This window comes from Thalassophryne amazonica, chromosome 4 (assembly GCF_902500255.1).
Source record: "Thalassophryne amazonica chromosome 4, fThaAma1.1, whole genome shotgun sequence".
NCBI lineage: Eukaryota > Metazoa > Chordata > Actinopteri > Batrachoidiformes > Batrachoididae > Thalassophryne > Thalassophryne amazonica.
The window spans coordinates 144116079-144132839 of record NC_047106.1 but is presented as its reverse complement, the minus strand read 5'-3'; the positions used below and the strand labels follow the sequence as shown (position 1 = coordinate 144132839).

Genomic DNA, 16761 nt, shown 5'->3' with positions numbered 1-16761 from the left:
AATATTATAACTCGCTATGGCACATCCAAACTACCCCAAGTACTCTGTAGTGTCCATAGACCAGGACTGTCCAGATCACTTCACGTGCACACGACTACATCTGTCTGCTTCACTCACGCCTGATGACTTAACTCTGGTGTTTCCCAGCACCTCATTGGCAGATCACACCTGTCGGTTAATTAGCTGTGAGCAGAGCCGGGAAAGCAGCATCACTTCAACCCCTCTAACATCGGCCCCCCTCAAACTGCTGTCCATCTGTCCTCAGCCCCATCCAACTTCGGCCCCTCTCCCCTCTAGGGGGCATTCTCAAGGGTAAAAAATAAAGTGACTCCCATAAAATTTAGAGGGCATTTTTTAAGCAACCCTCAGAGTTGGCTAACTCACAGTCAGAAATGTAAACTACAGATGTAGGTCCATATCAAAACTAAAAAGTATGTCTTGTCTGAACTGGAGTTATAGATCTAAAAATTGAAAAAAAAAATATGCTTGGCTCTTTTGCTCATGTTGTCACCGTGGGGTTTCCACAAAAACAAGCTGGTTAGACTTTTAAACTAGCTTCAAAACAGCCAGGGTCTACCAGGACCAAGCATATACTTTACTGACTCATCAGCATACGACGGATAGACCCTGCAGATTTGGCAGAAAACCTCATTCTTCTCTTGGTCATGACCAAACCACACCCATTTCTGTGGCCAGGTCAGGACAAAACCTCTCTTCCTCTTGTTTCTTTCATACAGCCTGTCTCTCTCCCTGAACTCATCATCACTAAGCTTCCTCTTCTGGCCAATTCCTTTAGCAAAACTCTTTCCTGGTTGTTGTCCAGGTTTGGGTGGTTGTAGTTTAAACATATTTCAATTGCAATTTCAAAGCGTTCTGTTAGATTTGCGTCTTGTTCGTCTTCGTTTCCCGCAGCTTCCCGCGCATTTAAAGATGCTAACGAACATTGCCGAAGATCGGTGACGGAAACGGCCAAACGCACGCTCCACTCATCAACAACATACATTTCAATATGCACAGGAGCATGGAACATAGTTAGGGATGGGTATTGATAAGATTTTATCGATATCGATACATTATCCATTCCACTTATTGATCCGATTCCAATTCCCTTATCAATACCACTTGCAAATTTTCTGTGTACTAAAAGTCAGCTTTACGGGTTTTCTATGTCAACAACATTTTATTGAGTCTTAAAGTAAATAAATATGAAATTGGTCAGTGGATCCTTAAACTCTGGACCTAAATAAACTCTACATGGTGGATCCTTAAAGTAGACCTGCATTGAAATAAATGTGGTCAGATTTCAGAAATAAATAGCTGATATGTATTTATAAGACCCTTGTGAATGCAGTAAAGTAAATCTGTAAGCCCAAATTTGTAATTCAGCGGACAAATCTCTGTTTAAAAATGACAAATTTGCAGCTAAAATTTAGCCCTCTGTGAAAACAGTTTGTACAGCCGTATCATTTCCATGACGTCAGGGACAAGACGACGCGCTCCCGCCTTCAGTCCGGTCCCACATTGAAATTGATTTTACCTGTTAGTAATGTTACTTATACACGTCCTGGTTTCAACATCCAAAAGTAAGCTGCAATAAATGTGAGATACAGATCTGTGTGCTCAGATCAGCAACGACATCGACAGCGGGCGCCATTCTTCCTCTCCCGCTCTCTGCCTCCGCTGCGCTTATTAAGTCTGCGGGCTCGTTAACGAGCTCGTTAACCACCGACGCGGGCCACTCACACTGCCCGTGTCTGCTTTGCAGCCGGTGTTGTGCCAGATTCAGCGCACAACACCGGCATCACCTCTCTGTCTACTGAATGGAGCTGCAGCACACTTGGCACAAGTCCTGAGATTACGCTCGCTGTTTTAATGCGAAGCGGCCAGTACACCTGCTGCTGCAAGGACATACTTCTTGCAGCAAAATCCACAGCACCACACGTCTCGGCAATCTGAGCCCCAGAGCTCCATGGACGCTGAGAGAGGTTTATAAATTTTTAATGACTGGGATTCTTTGCGGGTCTCACCATCCATATACCGCGATGGTACCGGAGACAAAAGACAGTAGATTTTCATTGCGACACCACTCAATGAAACGGGCGTATGAAAAAGTCCCCCAAAATAATTTTCAAGCACAAATAAAAGAAATGTGTACTCACCAAACGTGCCGCAAGACAATATGAAGTTTTAAAAAAAGTAGATCCTTCCGTATAAGACAAGAAAAAGGTGCAGATGCAAACTGACGTAAAGCCACAAATTACAGTTGGCGCGCAATGCATGCTGGGAGAGAGGGTCTTCTCCGTGACGTCTTGGCAGCGTCCATGATGGGAGGGACAGTTTTGCGGAGGGCTAAATGTTAGCTGTAAATTTGTCATTTTTAAATGAAGATTTCTCCGTTGAATGACAGATCTGGGCTTGCAGATTTACTTTACTACATTCAGAAGGATCTCATGTGTAAATGTAAGTCATTTTTTGGTCCAAAGATCTGACTGCATTTATTTCAGTGCAGGTGTACTTTAAACTCTGGACCTAAATAAACTCTACATGGTGGATCCTTGATCTCTAAACATACATAGAAATAAACAAAATCTGTAGTTTTTGTCAAAAGCATTTCCTTTCAGACATTATTGGCATGACTGTCTTTCCATACCTCTGAGCTGAACTCTTGCAGCTGCTGTGCTGCACGTCAGCATCAGTTTAATTCATAAAGAATGCAGGACATCTCATTTTGGGAATAAAAAAAACATTTTATTCAATTGTAGTTCATTTTCTGTATTACAGTGTTTGGAAAGAGGTGTCATTTTATTTAAAGCGGCGATTCGTTTTGAAGCTACTAATTCTGGACTCTGTCTCAGCAGAGAGCCGCTCAGCGTTTGGAGCTGTGCTAACAGAACGGAGGACGATTCTCGTTTCTTCACTGCAACAAGACAAGAGTCCCACTAAGCGACTTTAATCTGCACAAAAGTGACTCACAGTCACGACTGACATATTTTAATGGCTTTGAGAGTTAAGAAGCGGACTTGCCGCTTCTGAAGAGTTATTATTACTATTATTGCTTGTTGTTATTATTATTAATATATAAATTAAAATAAATTTAAAAATATTACAATTTTTAATACATTTGACTCTTTTACGACAATAAGCGCTGGGCCATTAATTATTATACAGAAAACAAATGCACACAAATGTGCTGAAATGCCAACAGCTAATGCTATCTTTAACATTGAAAACGCCATAGACATGCTAACGCATTAGCATCTGTCCCAATTTTAAGTTATAAAATACATCTATCAACTGTTTCAGAAGACCATAACATAAAAGGGTATATATTACTCACAGGCATATGCTCTTTAGGGTTTTAGCAAGGAAAAATTAAGATAAACTCCAACGACCCAGCAGACTGCACCATTGCTTCATTGGTTCACACTTCAAAGTGCAGTCGCTCTGCAGAAGCAGTTGATTACAGAACCATTGCAGGGTCTGCAATCAAGGTAGAGTAATGATCATTTTCCCGACAAAGACCCTCAAAAACAACGGCCGCTCTGAAGGACCAATAAGGGAATCATTAAGCAAAAAGATTATTGATATCAGTGAATCGAATCATTTATTAACGATACCCAACCCGAGATGTGAGATGTGGTCCGTGGTGCGAGACCAAAACAAGCAAATAAGAAGAAGAAACAAACATGGCGGACTCAGTGAAGTTTGATGACACGGAGATGTGAAGAAATTCGACTTTGCCGCCACAAAATATGGTAAAATAAATAGAATTTTGTGTATTTTTGTAGTGGCCCGAGTGGACCATCATGTGGTAAATTGTACTGGCCCGTAGTGGCCCAAAGTGGGCCAAATCGGTGCCGGGCCAGCGGGCAAATGGCTATGTCGAGCCTTGTTTCAGTGATACCTACCTCGTGCTGTAGCACATGTACTTACTATAAATGCCACAGCATTGCACAGACATCACTGAACTTGCCAAAACTATTTTTCAAGTGTCTTTCCTTAACCTGAAATGAGCTTTGAAATATACTGGAACTTCAAGCAAGTATGTGTAAATCATTTAAAGACATTAAAACCTATTAAAACATATAAAACAGTGACTTTATTAATATTTACATGTAAAATGTATGCTTACAAATTATTGCTCAATAATAAATTCCTAAATCACACCCTGTGGTGTGATTCAGTGGTCAACCAGTTGAAAATGGGCACCTGTCCTGCCTGTTTTCCATGTCTACCTACTCAAGTCACACCTGATTTTTTAAAAGTAGGGTTTTCCAGCTCTTGATTGGCTGAGCACACCTGGCAGAGTTAATTGCCTGGGAGTGGAACAGCCAGACTTGGAAAACATGCAGGGCAGGTGCCCTCCAGGAGCAGGGTTGGTGACCTCTGATTTACACAGTACAGGTCAAAATGACTTGCAACATAATCAATATAATATTTTTTCAACATAATACGAGGGTTAACAAATATATTAAAAAGTACAGAAAAAAAACCTAAATCACCACGGGGCTGGCATTGAGACAATATGGCTAAGCCTGAAACTAATTTGTCGAGGGGTTTGGGGGCCGCCTAGGTCCCCAATGGGGTCCAGGGGCTAAGCCCCGGGCTGGGGGCTGCGATTTTAGGCCTTTTCAAACCTGTTTGGAAAGCTCTGAGGAACAGCCAATGTTAAAGATTTTAAACAGTCATTACCATCTTTGAGGTCAAGTGGTTTGTGTTTTACAATGCAGTTTTCTAAAGCAAAAATAAAATAACCACAAACAAAAATTGGGAATAACATCTGCAGGTTTTGTCTACGTAGTACCATCACTGAACACTGTTGCTGCTGGGCTCATATTTTCGGGTCAATTATTTTATAGTTTATTCAACAGACCAGTCCAAGAGAACATCAGTGTGGAAAGAAAAGCAGGGCAGAAAATGAAAAGGGTTGGGTTCGCATCCACTCCGAGTTTCAAATGTGTGAAAAATAATTATTTCAATAAATGAATGGTTATTAACTTACAACATGAGTGTTATGTGTCGGACGCAGCTCGGAGAACCGACCAGCGTTTGAAGGACCCAGTATGAAATAAGCAGAGCACGGTACAAAGGCTAACTGAATTTAATACATAACAGTGATAATATAATAAAAGGTGCGGCCTGGCGTGGTGCGCTCCCAGCAGCGCTAACGGTCCGGAGCCAGAAGCTGTTTCGGACCCAAGGACCCCGCCGACACCCCCCAGGTGGCCGCAACAACCGAGTCTGTGAAAGAAGGAACCATTATGTGAGTCCACACTCTACACACAGAACACTTAAAGGTGTACAAACAGCAAACACTTCCTGGCTTGATTACTGATCAGCTTCCCAACCTGCAGGCATGGAACATCCCGTTCACAAAACTCCACTGCAGTGGAAGCCGATACATGACTAACGTACAGCTCAATATAATAAGGTGTGAGGGACACCACATTTACTGACTGTATAACTGTTAGTCACAAAATCTAACGTACCTCAGGAAGTGTGCTGACGAGCGTGAGACCTCACCCCCTCCTCTTTCACAGACCGTGCATCAAACCCTGGACGTTCTCTGCATCCACTGATGATGAGATGGCTCCCGAGACGACGATCTCACCCGTCTGGTCACAAGGTCGAGTCTCTGGCAAATACACACTGTGCACTCCAGTCTTAAATGCCAACATGTTCCAATCCATCCAGATGCACTACAGCTGTGAGTCCTGACGAGTCGCAGGTGATCAGGGTGAGGTCCTGACAGCCTCAGCAACACAGCCACTCAGTCCCAAACGCACGCCACCTGGGAGGAAAACCAAAAAACAGAAACAAACCGGCAGCCAGGCCCCCCCAGCCATATAACAATGAGCTCAGCATTTTGTTTTCGAAATGCCAAAATTCATTAGCAATTTGAATTTTGAAATTTATTGAACACTTGTCATGGATGCTGAATCCTTTCACTAAGACCTCTTCAAACTACATAGATAAAAAAAAACATAAAATACTACTTATGGCAATCGGCTGCACTGGTCAAAATCATATCCACTAAATAATCTCTTCAATTTGATCGCTTTGTCTAACAGGCGCCTGCAAAATGCTAAGAAAAGATTTTTGTTCTGATACAGATTGAGCCATATTAAAACACATTCAATGATTGGTTATCACATGGAGCTAGACCAATGAGAAAACATGTTATTAAACAAAGAACAGGGTATATTTTACGGCTCTTATTAAACAAAGAACCAGTATATTTCCCGGCGTTAAACGTCATTCGTGGACCATCCCCTCAAACTCTGTCACCATTTGTTTTATTACACATCTGTGTAGTTAATAAAATTATCTTCACAGACGATTCATTCGCGCGCGCACGCACGTAAAAAAAAAAAAAAAAAAAAAACACCGGCTGCTGCTGCACTTCCTCCCTTTCTCCCCTCAAACTCTGTCATAATTGTGTTATAAACCAGTCAGCATTTGTTTTATTATACAGCTGTGTAATTAATAAAATTATCTTCACGGACGATTCCTTCACGCGAGCACGCACGTGAAAAAAAAAACACCGGCTGCTGCTACACTTCCTCCCTTTCCCCCCCTCAAATTCTGTCATAATTGTGTTAAAAAAAGACAAACGGGACATAAGTGATGCTCACAGGCTGATTGCCAGAGGCAGGACATGTCCACATCAAGTATAAACTCCAGACATCACTGCATATCCACAACGCGCCCTTCCATAGGGATTACATGGCAACCTGTCGCCTCCGCTGCATTATATTCGGATCCAAAAGCCAGAAATCCAGCTCAAGCCGGAAAAATACCAGGCCTGTCACCGTTTTTATCTTTTTCCTCAAAAGGTCCAATTACACGGCACACAACGAAGCCCAAACTAAACAAGAAATCTGGACTTTCGTTGACTTCCGTTGGCATTGTTTAACCTTCGCACAGCTTTTGTTCCTGCAGCTGGCGCTTCATCAGGATTTTTAAACTGTCAAAAAATTTTAACAAATGCCAGCGAAAACCTCAATTCGTCTGCATTTCCTTTTGCTGTAATTCTTGACGGTTTTTATCGTTTGCTTAGTTTTTGTAACATTAGCGTTTAGTTTGACTTCGTTCGACCAGCTGAATGTTTTCACACAGTGCAGAAGCCAGTTTGTGAGCACTGCAGTGAAGGAGAGATGCAGCTCCGCGGTGGTGCTGGTGTATGGTGTGGGGCTTCTGCTGCTGCGTGTGATGTGGCGAGTGCTGCCACAGTAATGCCGTGGTGCTGGCCAGCCAGGAAGAATTTGGCCTCTGCACCAGCACACAGCAGTCTGTGATTGTTGTGTTGTTCCAGCGTTGCGCGCACATGAGGAGAAAGTTGCTGCACAAAAAGTCCGGCCGGAGCTGCAGCATTCTATCCGTGAACTCTGCCCATGCAGAGAGACGAGGCTGCTGGCCCGTTCAGTATGACAGTTCAAAAGTTTTGAGGAAGTGATCCTTGATCGTTGCGTATTTGTTCGCAGCAAGAGGGCTTTGCAGGAACGCGATCGTCCTCGTTTGTTTCTGTGGCGCTGAGGGCCGACACAACGTAATGTTTTGTGTTGTCTGCTGTGATCTCTGAGTGAACTGCACCTCTGTTTGTGCAAACCAGGTGGCAGTTTACAGAAGCAAGACTTTGACCATCAAGTGTTCAAAAAGCTTCCAGCAGCAGTGGACATTCGTGTGTGAACAGCTTTGATCCACAGAGGTGTGACATATAAAACAGAAAACCCAGTGTGATCAGCTGGAGAGAAGGCGAAGCACATGCGTGCGTGTCTCTGATCCACGTACACAGCGCCTGTGCGTGCGTGAGGTGATCAGAAACAGCAGGGTTTTGAAAAAAAGGCAAAGAGAGACAGCACTCTCACTCTCGCTCTCTCTCTCCCTCTCACTCTGTCTCATACGTGCGCATTTTGGGTGTATGAGACAGCGATTACAGTTTTGGTATTTGAGAGATTTGAGAAATATTTGGCATGTCTGGACTGTGTATTATTTAGGTGGAGTATTTAGCATGTGTTAGTGTGGTGGTATTTGTTGTATGGGCCGCTGAAGAGGAGGTACTGCTGGCCCACCACCACCAGAGGGCGCCCTGCCTGGAGTGCGGGCTCCAGGCACCAGAGGGCGCTGCCGCCTCACGAGAGCAGCCAGGGTGACAGCTGTCACCCATCACTGGACACAGCTGTTCCACTCAGCACGGAGGTATATCAGCAGGACGGCGTCTCCACCTCAGTGCCGAGATATCGCCTTGAGATAGAGGTAACCTTCTCTGCAGCATATTCTGTGTTATCTGATAATACTTGTTAAACCTTTCAGGACAGCTGACTACCGAAAGCCGATTGCTTGGATAAGTACTCACCTTCCTGCTTTATTGTGACGAGAGGTGGAGGCGGCTTCTCCCCTCTCCGTGTTACTGGGTGCAGCCGCATCCACACCTGTGTGTTTGTTGCTCTCTCTTGCCAGCAGTACCGGATCCGACGAGCGGAGGCAGTGGCCACCTGGGAATTCGGGACTTGGCGGTTCCAGTACTTCCAGGGTTCGGTGGCAGAGGAGATCTGGGTGGTTCCGGTTCGACTTGGACGGACGTCTCCTACCTTCGAGCCTGCCCACACGACACCAGCAGAATTCGGCTTAACCCCAAATTGTTGATTGTTGTATTGGTTGTGCTCGTTTCACAACAGTAAAACTTGTTATTTACCTTCTCCATTGTCCGTTCATTTGCACCCCCTGTTGTGGGTCCGTGTTCCTACACTTTCACAACAGTATTTTTGTTTTGTAAAAATGAGGCATCTTATGAATGTTGAGCAAGCACTTCATTTTTTTTTTTTTTTTTTTTAATTGGCGCAAACAGGAGCGTCGACAGAGTCTGAACCAGACAGTGAGGATTCTGATGATGAAGGAGATGATCCCTCTGTTGTTCTGGACAATCAACCAGAGCAGGTGGATCCACCAACGTATGCACAGATCTCCACAGTGGGTCGGATCCCACGCTTCTGTTTGTAGCTCCTCCAGGACTCTACTGAGCTCCATCCCAGTACGGAGTCCTGGAACACAGAGCAGGATGCAGACACACACTGCTCCAGCAGTGGCTCCAGGCACGTTTTGTTTAAAGTGTTGAGGTCAAGGTTAGCTTTGGTTTCGCTTTGTTCCTCTTTCATTCCTTTTGCGCTCTTGATTCGCAGGCTATTTGGTGATGGGAAAAGTGAAAGCTCATTCGTCCACCTTTTCTCGACAATTTGCAACTTTGTGGCTTTTTTCCCTTCGTTCAGTTATCATCATATGCTCCGTGACCGGGCCATTACACGCCTCTCACACCTTGACGATTTAGCGTGAGTATGCCGACCATATTAAAAACACTGGCTTACGTCTAATAAGTTATGGGTATGTTTTGTATAAATTAAGAGCAAGTTGAAGCACACTGATATATGTCAAAATTAGGGCTGGGCAAGTTAGCGCATTACCCATTAATTAATTAACGCTGACAACTTTTTTAGCGCACATTAATGCAGTTGGTTTTTTTATAGTAAGAGTCTGTTGTTCACAGGCTTTTGTTTTTCAAGTCCGTTGCTGACTGCTGCTGCACTCACAGGAACCAGTGTGATAACGGATAAACCAAACAACGTGGAGATGGGCACGGAACTTTTACATGGCCATTTTCATTTTAAAGTGCTTCCAGATGGCGTAGCTGACAGAACCAAAGTTATCTGTAGCAACTGCAAAGCTGAATTTCATTATCAGCGGAGTGCTTTGAGTCTTAAATATCACCTAAATGCAGCACACACAGCTGATACCAGCAAATCATTCAACGAAACAAACTGCGGCGCAAGGATTCAGCAGACTACGTTAGATGCAGCGTGTGGGAGAACTATAGATAAAAAAAGGCAAGAGAAGCTTGCAAATGCGACAGTGAAATGGATTACTACAGACCACAGGCCGATTAGGAAGATGTCGGGCTGACACATGTTGCTTGTAAGTTACTCATAAGTTGAAATACATCTATTGATGCTGTCCACTGATTGGCTGAAAGCTTCCATCCTCATGCGAACATATTGCTTCAAATATTAAAACCATTCACACATGGAGTAAATATTAAGGCTGAATCTCAATTCTACTCCTCAGCCCTTCTCCTTACCCCTTCCCCTCCGTTTTGCACGTTCATGAGAGACAGAGGGGTGTCTCAGTTCTCTTTTTGGAGCGAGGTGGAGGGGTAGGCGGAGGACTACAAACCCCTTCAAACGGAGTGAATCTGAATGCACACTCCATTTGGAGGGGTAGGAGGAGCTTACCGCTGTTTCCAAACAAACAAACATGGTGCCAAAAGAGCCGGACAAATGTAAGCGGCTTTCATTACAAATTACACTGTTAAGAAAGTTATAACTTGACAAAAAACTTCATAGGCAGTTGTCTATGACAGGAACGTGTATGCTGCTGGATGCATGTTGCGTATATTGTCATTCTGAAGAATATCATAACTTCGCTGAGGAGTTGTAATGGATATGCACACGAACGCTATGATAAGACACTTTTCTCACAATGGAGAAAATCATGATAAAGAATTAGCACGTTACTTTGTATGTTCCTAAATCTTTGGATAATATCGATCCCTGCTGTTGGATTTCAAGGTCTGTAACACGTGTGTGTATTTAGTAAACAAACCGGGAGCCCTGAACACACTCGTCTCCTAATAAACTTTCAGGCAGAAAATGAGGAGAAGTTTCACCAATGGGAATAACATGGAAAATATCTACACACACATGTATATGTGTAACACATAACCTGACGTCCTAATAGATTGATATTATTTGTCAAGGAAATTTCTAAAGGAAACAGTGCTGGATGCAAAAAATGGGAGAATTTGAAAAAGAAATATTGTCAGAACAGGCGACTGCCGAACACCAGGAGTGGGTGGACCCACGATACAAACTCCCAAACCAGGCTGTGAGGTATAAGAAGTCATCGAGTTTATTTCAGGCAAAGTACACGGGTTATCAAATAGCGGAGCAGAGGTACAAGCAGGGTGATGCACAAATGTAGTCATCTCCAGGCAGGGGTCTGAGGCACGAGCAAACACTGACATATTGGCTGAGGCAAAAAGGTGCGGTCGAAAAACACAGAGCAAAGTACTGGTACACGGCAAGACTAGTCAGGACTGAAAACAAGGAGGCTGGAGAGTGTGCTGGAAGCGACAACAATCTGGCAAGGGACTGTGAGACTGTGAGGGTTTATATGAAGGTGGACTAACGAGGGACAGTGGTGTTAACGAGGTGCACGTGAGGAACAATCAGGAAAGGGGGCGTGGCTAGTGAACAAAGAGGAAACACTGTGCAAGATGGGGAGGAAGAGAGTGCACAAAGTAGGATACAGAGACGCGACAGCAAGTGCCAAGAGTGAGAGTGACAGAAACCGAGAAGACAGAAACAAAGTGTGAGACAAGGACAATAGCAGGTGCAGTGCTGTGCAGTGAGAACATACTCAGAGGGGCGTGAGTGAACACAAAGCACACAGAAACAAAAAGAAAGACAAAGATACGGGGCAGCTGCGGTGAAGTGAACATAATTAACTGGGTGTGAGGAATAACAGGAAACAATGAACAGGCTTGACATAAAACAGAATAAAATATAACACAGAACAGGGCAAGAAAAGGAACAAATACTAAAGCAGAACAACAAGGAAAACAGAGACTACATGATACAGATACAAAACCCAATGTTACAATGTAACTGACAACACAAATGAGAAAATACACAAATGATAAAACTAATGATCAATAATGCAAACATAATCTGACAGAACAAAACTAGAACAGAACTGGGTGATGACAACAGAATGAAAAGAAACAAAGTGACAAGAAAAACATAACAGAATAAATCCTGGTGAAAATAAATATTAATAAATCAACGTAGAAAAGAACAACAGAAAGGGGAAAAACCTGAATAAACCCCCACATCCAGCTGAAAACCTTGACAAATATAAGGTTAACAGAACTAGATACAGCCCATAACATACGCCTAACTATGACCAGCTGCTGGTCATCTAATTAGAATATCATGAAAAAGTTGATTTATTTCGGTAATTCCATTCAAAAAGTGAAACTTGTATAATGTATACATTCATTCCACACAGACTGATATATTTCAACTGTTTATTTCTTTTAATTACTATTTAATTAATTACAAATCAATCAATCAATGATTAATCAAGTAACAATATTAATTATTACTATTATTAATGATTAATTATTAGTAGTATTAACATTAATTAATTGAGAAAATACACAAATGATAAAACTAATGATCAATAATGCAAACATAATCTGACAGAACAAAACTAGAACAGAACTGGGTGATGACAACAGAATGAAAAGAAACAAAGTGACAAGAAAAACATAACAGAATAAATCCTGGTGAAAATAAATATTAATAAATCAACGTAGAAAAGAACAACAGAAAGGGGAAAAACCTGAATAAACCCCCACATCCAGCTGAAAACCTTGACAAATATAAGGTTAACAGAACTAGATACAGCCCATAACATACGCCTAACTATGACCAGCTGCTGGTCATCTAATTAGAATATCATGAAAAAGTTGATTTATTTCAGTAATTCCATTCAAAAAGTGAAACTTGTATAATGTATACATTCATTCCACACAGACTGATATATTTCAACTGTTTATTTCTTTTAATTACTATTTAATTAATTACAAATCAATCAATCAATGATTAATCAAGTAACAATATTAATTATTACTATTATTAATGATTAATTATTAGTAGTATTAACATTAATTAATTGCTAATTAATTATTAATGCTATTATTATTATTATTATTATTATAAATTATGAATTAATTAAATTAATACCACAAAATTCTCCAACATGATTGCGATGCGTTGAAGAAATCTGTGACTTCTTCTATTTCTTTGCATTTACGCAGAAAGGCAACAAAATAAAATGAGCAAACAGGCTACTGCAACAAGTTGTGCTTCGGTTACCTTATTGACAAACAGTGAAGACGGCAGTTTGAGACGGGCAGTTTTTTCCCCCTAAGGCGGAGGAGTGTCTCAATTCATAGGGATAGAGGCATACCCCTTCACCTTATCCCTTGTTTTAAAGGGGTAGGCGTAGAGGGAGGGGGAGGGCCAAGGGGAAGGGGAACAAAAGAGAATTGAAAAGTCTTAATCTTGTTGGGAAAGTGTGAGTACACGGACCCACAACAGGGGGCGCAAATGAACGGACAATGGAATAGGTCAAATAACACACTTTACTGTTGTGAATATGCACAACTAGTACCACGGATTTACAATAATGGACAAAGTCAAATTTACACAGGTGTCGTGTGGGCAGGCTCGAAGACAGGAGACGCCTCTCCAAAGTAGAACCGGAACCACACGGTTTCCTCCGCCACCAGACCCCGGGAATACTGGAGCCGCCAAGTCCCGAACTCCCAGGTGGCCACTGCCTCCGCGTGTCGGACCTGGTACTGCTGGCGAGGAATACAGAACAATTAAAGGGGGGCGCGTTCGCACCCAGGAATCTGAACGGCAGGTAAGCTACCTCCACCTCTCGCTGAAAAGTTCTCTCAGAGTAATGCACAAACTCACAAAGATCACTGTTGAACAGTTTGCTGAGTACGTTACCTTCACGGTAGAAACGATATCTCGGCGAAGAGGTGGAGACGTCGTCCTGCTGATATACTCCTGCCGATCAGATGATTGGTAACAGCCGTTGCAGGTGATTCGTGACAGCTGTCACCCTGGCTGCTCCTGTGAGGAGCTGCGCCTTCTGGTGCCTGGAGCCCGCACTCCAGACAGGGCGCCCTCTGGTGGTGGGCCAGCAGTACCTCCTCTTCTGGCGGCCCACACAACAGGACCCCCCCCTCAACGGGCGCCTCCTGGCGCCCGACCAGGCTTGTCCGGGTGGCGGCGGTAGAAATCGGCCAGGAGGGCCGGATCCAGGATGAAGCTCCTCTTCACCCAGGAGCGTTCTTCAGGTCCGTACCCCTCCCAGTCCACCAAATACTGGAAGCCCCGGCCCATCCTACGGACATCCAAGAGCCGGCGCACAGTCCAAGCCGGCTCGCCATCGATGATCCGGGCAGGAGGTGGTGCCGGACCGGGAGTACAGAGGGGTGAGGTGTGATGGGGCTTAAAAGTGCCTTGGGGCAACTGTTTGTTGTGATTTGGCGCTATATAAAAAAAAAATTGATTGATTGATTGATTAATCCGGGACACGTGGAAAACGGGATGGATCCGCAGTGAGGCCGGAAGCTGAAGCCTCAATGCGGCTGGACTGAGTACCTTGATGATTTTGAACGGACCGATGTATCGGTCCTGTAGTTTGGGGGAGTCCACTTGAAGGGGTATGTCCTTTGTAGACAACCACACTGCCTGCCCTGCCCGGTACGTAGGGGCCGGGGTCCGCCGACGGTCTGCATGGGCCTTTGTTCTCATCCGGGCCTTCAGCAAGGCAGAACGGGCGGCACGCCACACCCGACGGCACTTCCGTAGGTGGGCCTGGACCGAGGGCACACCGACCTCTCCCTCAACCACCGGAAACAAAGGAGGTTGGTACCCCAGACACACCTCGAAAGGGGAGAGGCCGGTGGCTGCCGACACCTGGCTGTTATGGGCATACTCGATCCAGGCCAGATGGGTACTCCAGGCCGCCGGGTGCGCGGCTGTCACGCAACGCAGGGCCTGCTCCACCTCCTGATTGGCCCGTTCTGCTTGCCCGTTGGTCTGGGGATGATACCCGGATGAGAGACTCACCGTGGCCCCCAGTTCCCGGCAGAAGCTCCTCCAGACTTGCGAGGAGAACTGGGGACCACGATCCGAAACGATGTCCGATGGTATCCCATGCAGCCGGACGACGTGGTGGACCGCTCCTGGGCCGTCGGGAGCTTCAGGAGGGCCACGAAGTGGGCCGCCTTGGAGAATCGGTCCACTATCGTGAGGATCGTGGTGTTGCCCTGGGACGGCGGGAGGCCCGTGACAAAATCCAGGCCAATGTGGGACCAGGGGCGATGGGGCACGGGCAGAGGCTGGAGCAGTCCCGAAGCCCTGCGATAGTCAGCCTTGCCCCTGGCGCAGATGGTGCAGGCCTGGATATAATCCCGGATGTCGGCCTCTAGGGACGCCCACCAGAAGCGCTGCCGGACAACTGCCACGGTTATTCACACCCCTGGATGACAGGAGAGCTTAGAGCCGTGACAAAAGTCCAAGACTGCAGCCCTAGCTTCTGGTGGGACGTAAAGTCTGTTCTTCGGACCAGTCCCGGGGTCCGGGCTTCGTGCCAGGGCCTCCCGGACAGTTCTCTCTACGTCCCAGGTGAGGGTGGCCACGATAGTGGACTCCGGGATGATGGGTTCCGGTGGATCCGACAACTCCGTTTTGACTTCATCTTCATGTACCCGGGACAAGGCATCCGATTTCTGGTTCTTGGTCCCGGGACGGTAGGTGATCCGGAAGTCAAAATGGCCGAAGAACAGTGACCAGCGGGCTTGCCTGGGGTTCAGCCGCTTGGCGGTCCTGATATACTCCAGGTTCCGGTGGTCAGTGAAAACCGTGAATGGCACGGACGTTCCCTCCAACAGATGTCTCCACTCTTCAAGAGCCTCTTTCACCGCAAGGAGTTCTCGATTGCCGACGTCATAGTTCCGTTTGGCCGGGGTCAACCTGCGGGAAAAATAGGCACACGGGTGAAGGACCTTATCGGTCTTCCCGCTCTGGGAAAGCACAGCTCCTATCCCTGAGTCCGAGGCGTCCACTTCAACCACTAACTGGCGACTTGGATCGAGCTGCACCAAAACGGGTGCAGACGAGAAGCGCCGTTTCAACTCCTTGAACGCGGCATCGCAACGATCCGACCAGGTGAAGGGAACTTTTGGTGAGGTCAGGGCTGTCAGGGGGCTAACTACCTGACTGTAGCCCTTAATGAACCTCCTGTAGAAATTTGCAAAGCCGAGGAACTGTTGCAGCTTCCTACGGCTAGTGGGTTGGGGCCAGTCTGTCACCGCCGCAACCTTGGCCGGATCAGGAGCGACGCAGTTGGGGGAGATGATGAACCCCAGGAAGGACAAAGAAGTGCGGTGAAACTCGCACTTCTCGCCCTTCACAAACAGCCGGTTCTCCAACAACCGCTGCAGGACCTGACGTACATGCCGGACATGAGTCTCAGGATCCGGAGAAAAGATGAGGATATCGTCTAGATATACGAAGACGAATCGGTGCAGGAAATCCCGCAAGACATCATTAACCAAAGCTTGGAACGTCGCGGGGGCGTTTGTGAGGCCGAACGGCATGACCAGGTACTCAAAGTGACCTAACGGGGTGTTAAATGCCGTCTTCCACTCGTCTCCCTTCCGGATCCGGACCAGGTGATACGCATTTCTAAGGTCAAGCTTCGTGAATATTTGGGCTCCATGCAGGGGCGTGAACACTGAATCCAACAAGGGCAATGGGTATCGGTTACGAATCGTGATTTCGTTCAGCCCCCGGTAATCAATGCATGGACGTAGTCCGCCATCCTTTTTTCCCACAAAAAAGAAACCTGCACCCATCGGGGAAGTGGAATTCCGGATCAACCCGGCAGCTAAAGAGTCCCGGATGTAGGTCTCCATTGATTCGCGCTCAGGTCGTGAGAGGTTGTACAGCCTGCTGGACGGGAACTCAACGCCTGGAACCAAATCAATGGCACAATCGTACGGACGGTGGGGGGGGGGAGGGTGAGTGCCAGATCCTTACTGAACACATCTACAAGGTC

The 16761-nt window shown here is 45.6% G+C and overlaps 1 protein-coding gene across 1 annotated transcript in view; it reads right to left on the bottom strand.

The window, feature by feature from the left end:
* LOC117509064 (E3 ubiquitin-protein ligase RNF169-like) overlaps positions 1–16761 on the bottom strand; it is a 100407-nt gene that overhangs the window by 20653 nt on the left and 62993 nt on the right. The window lies entirely within an intron of this gene.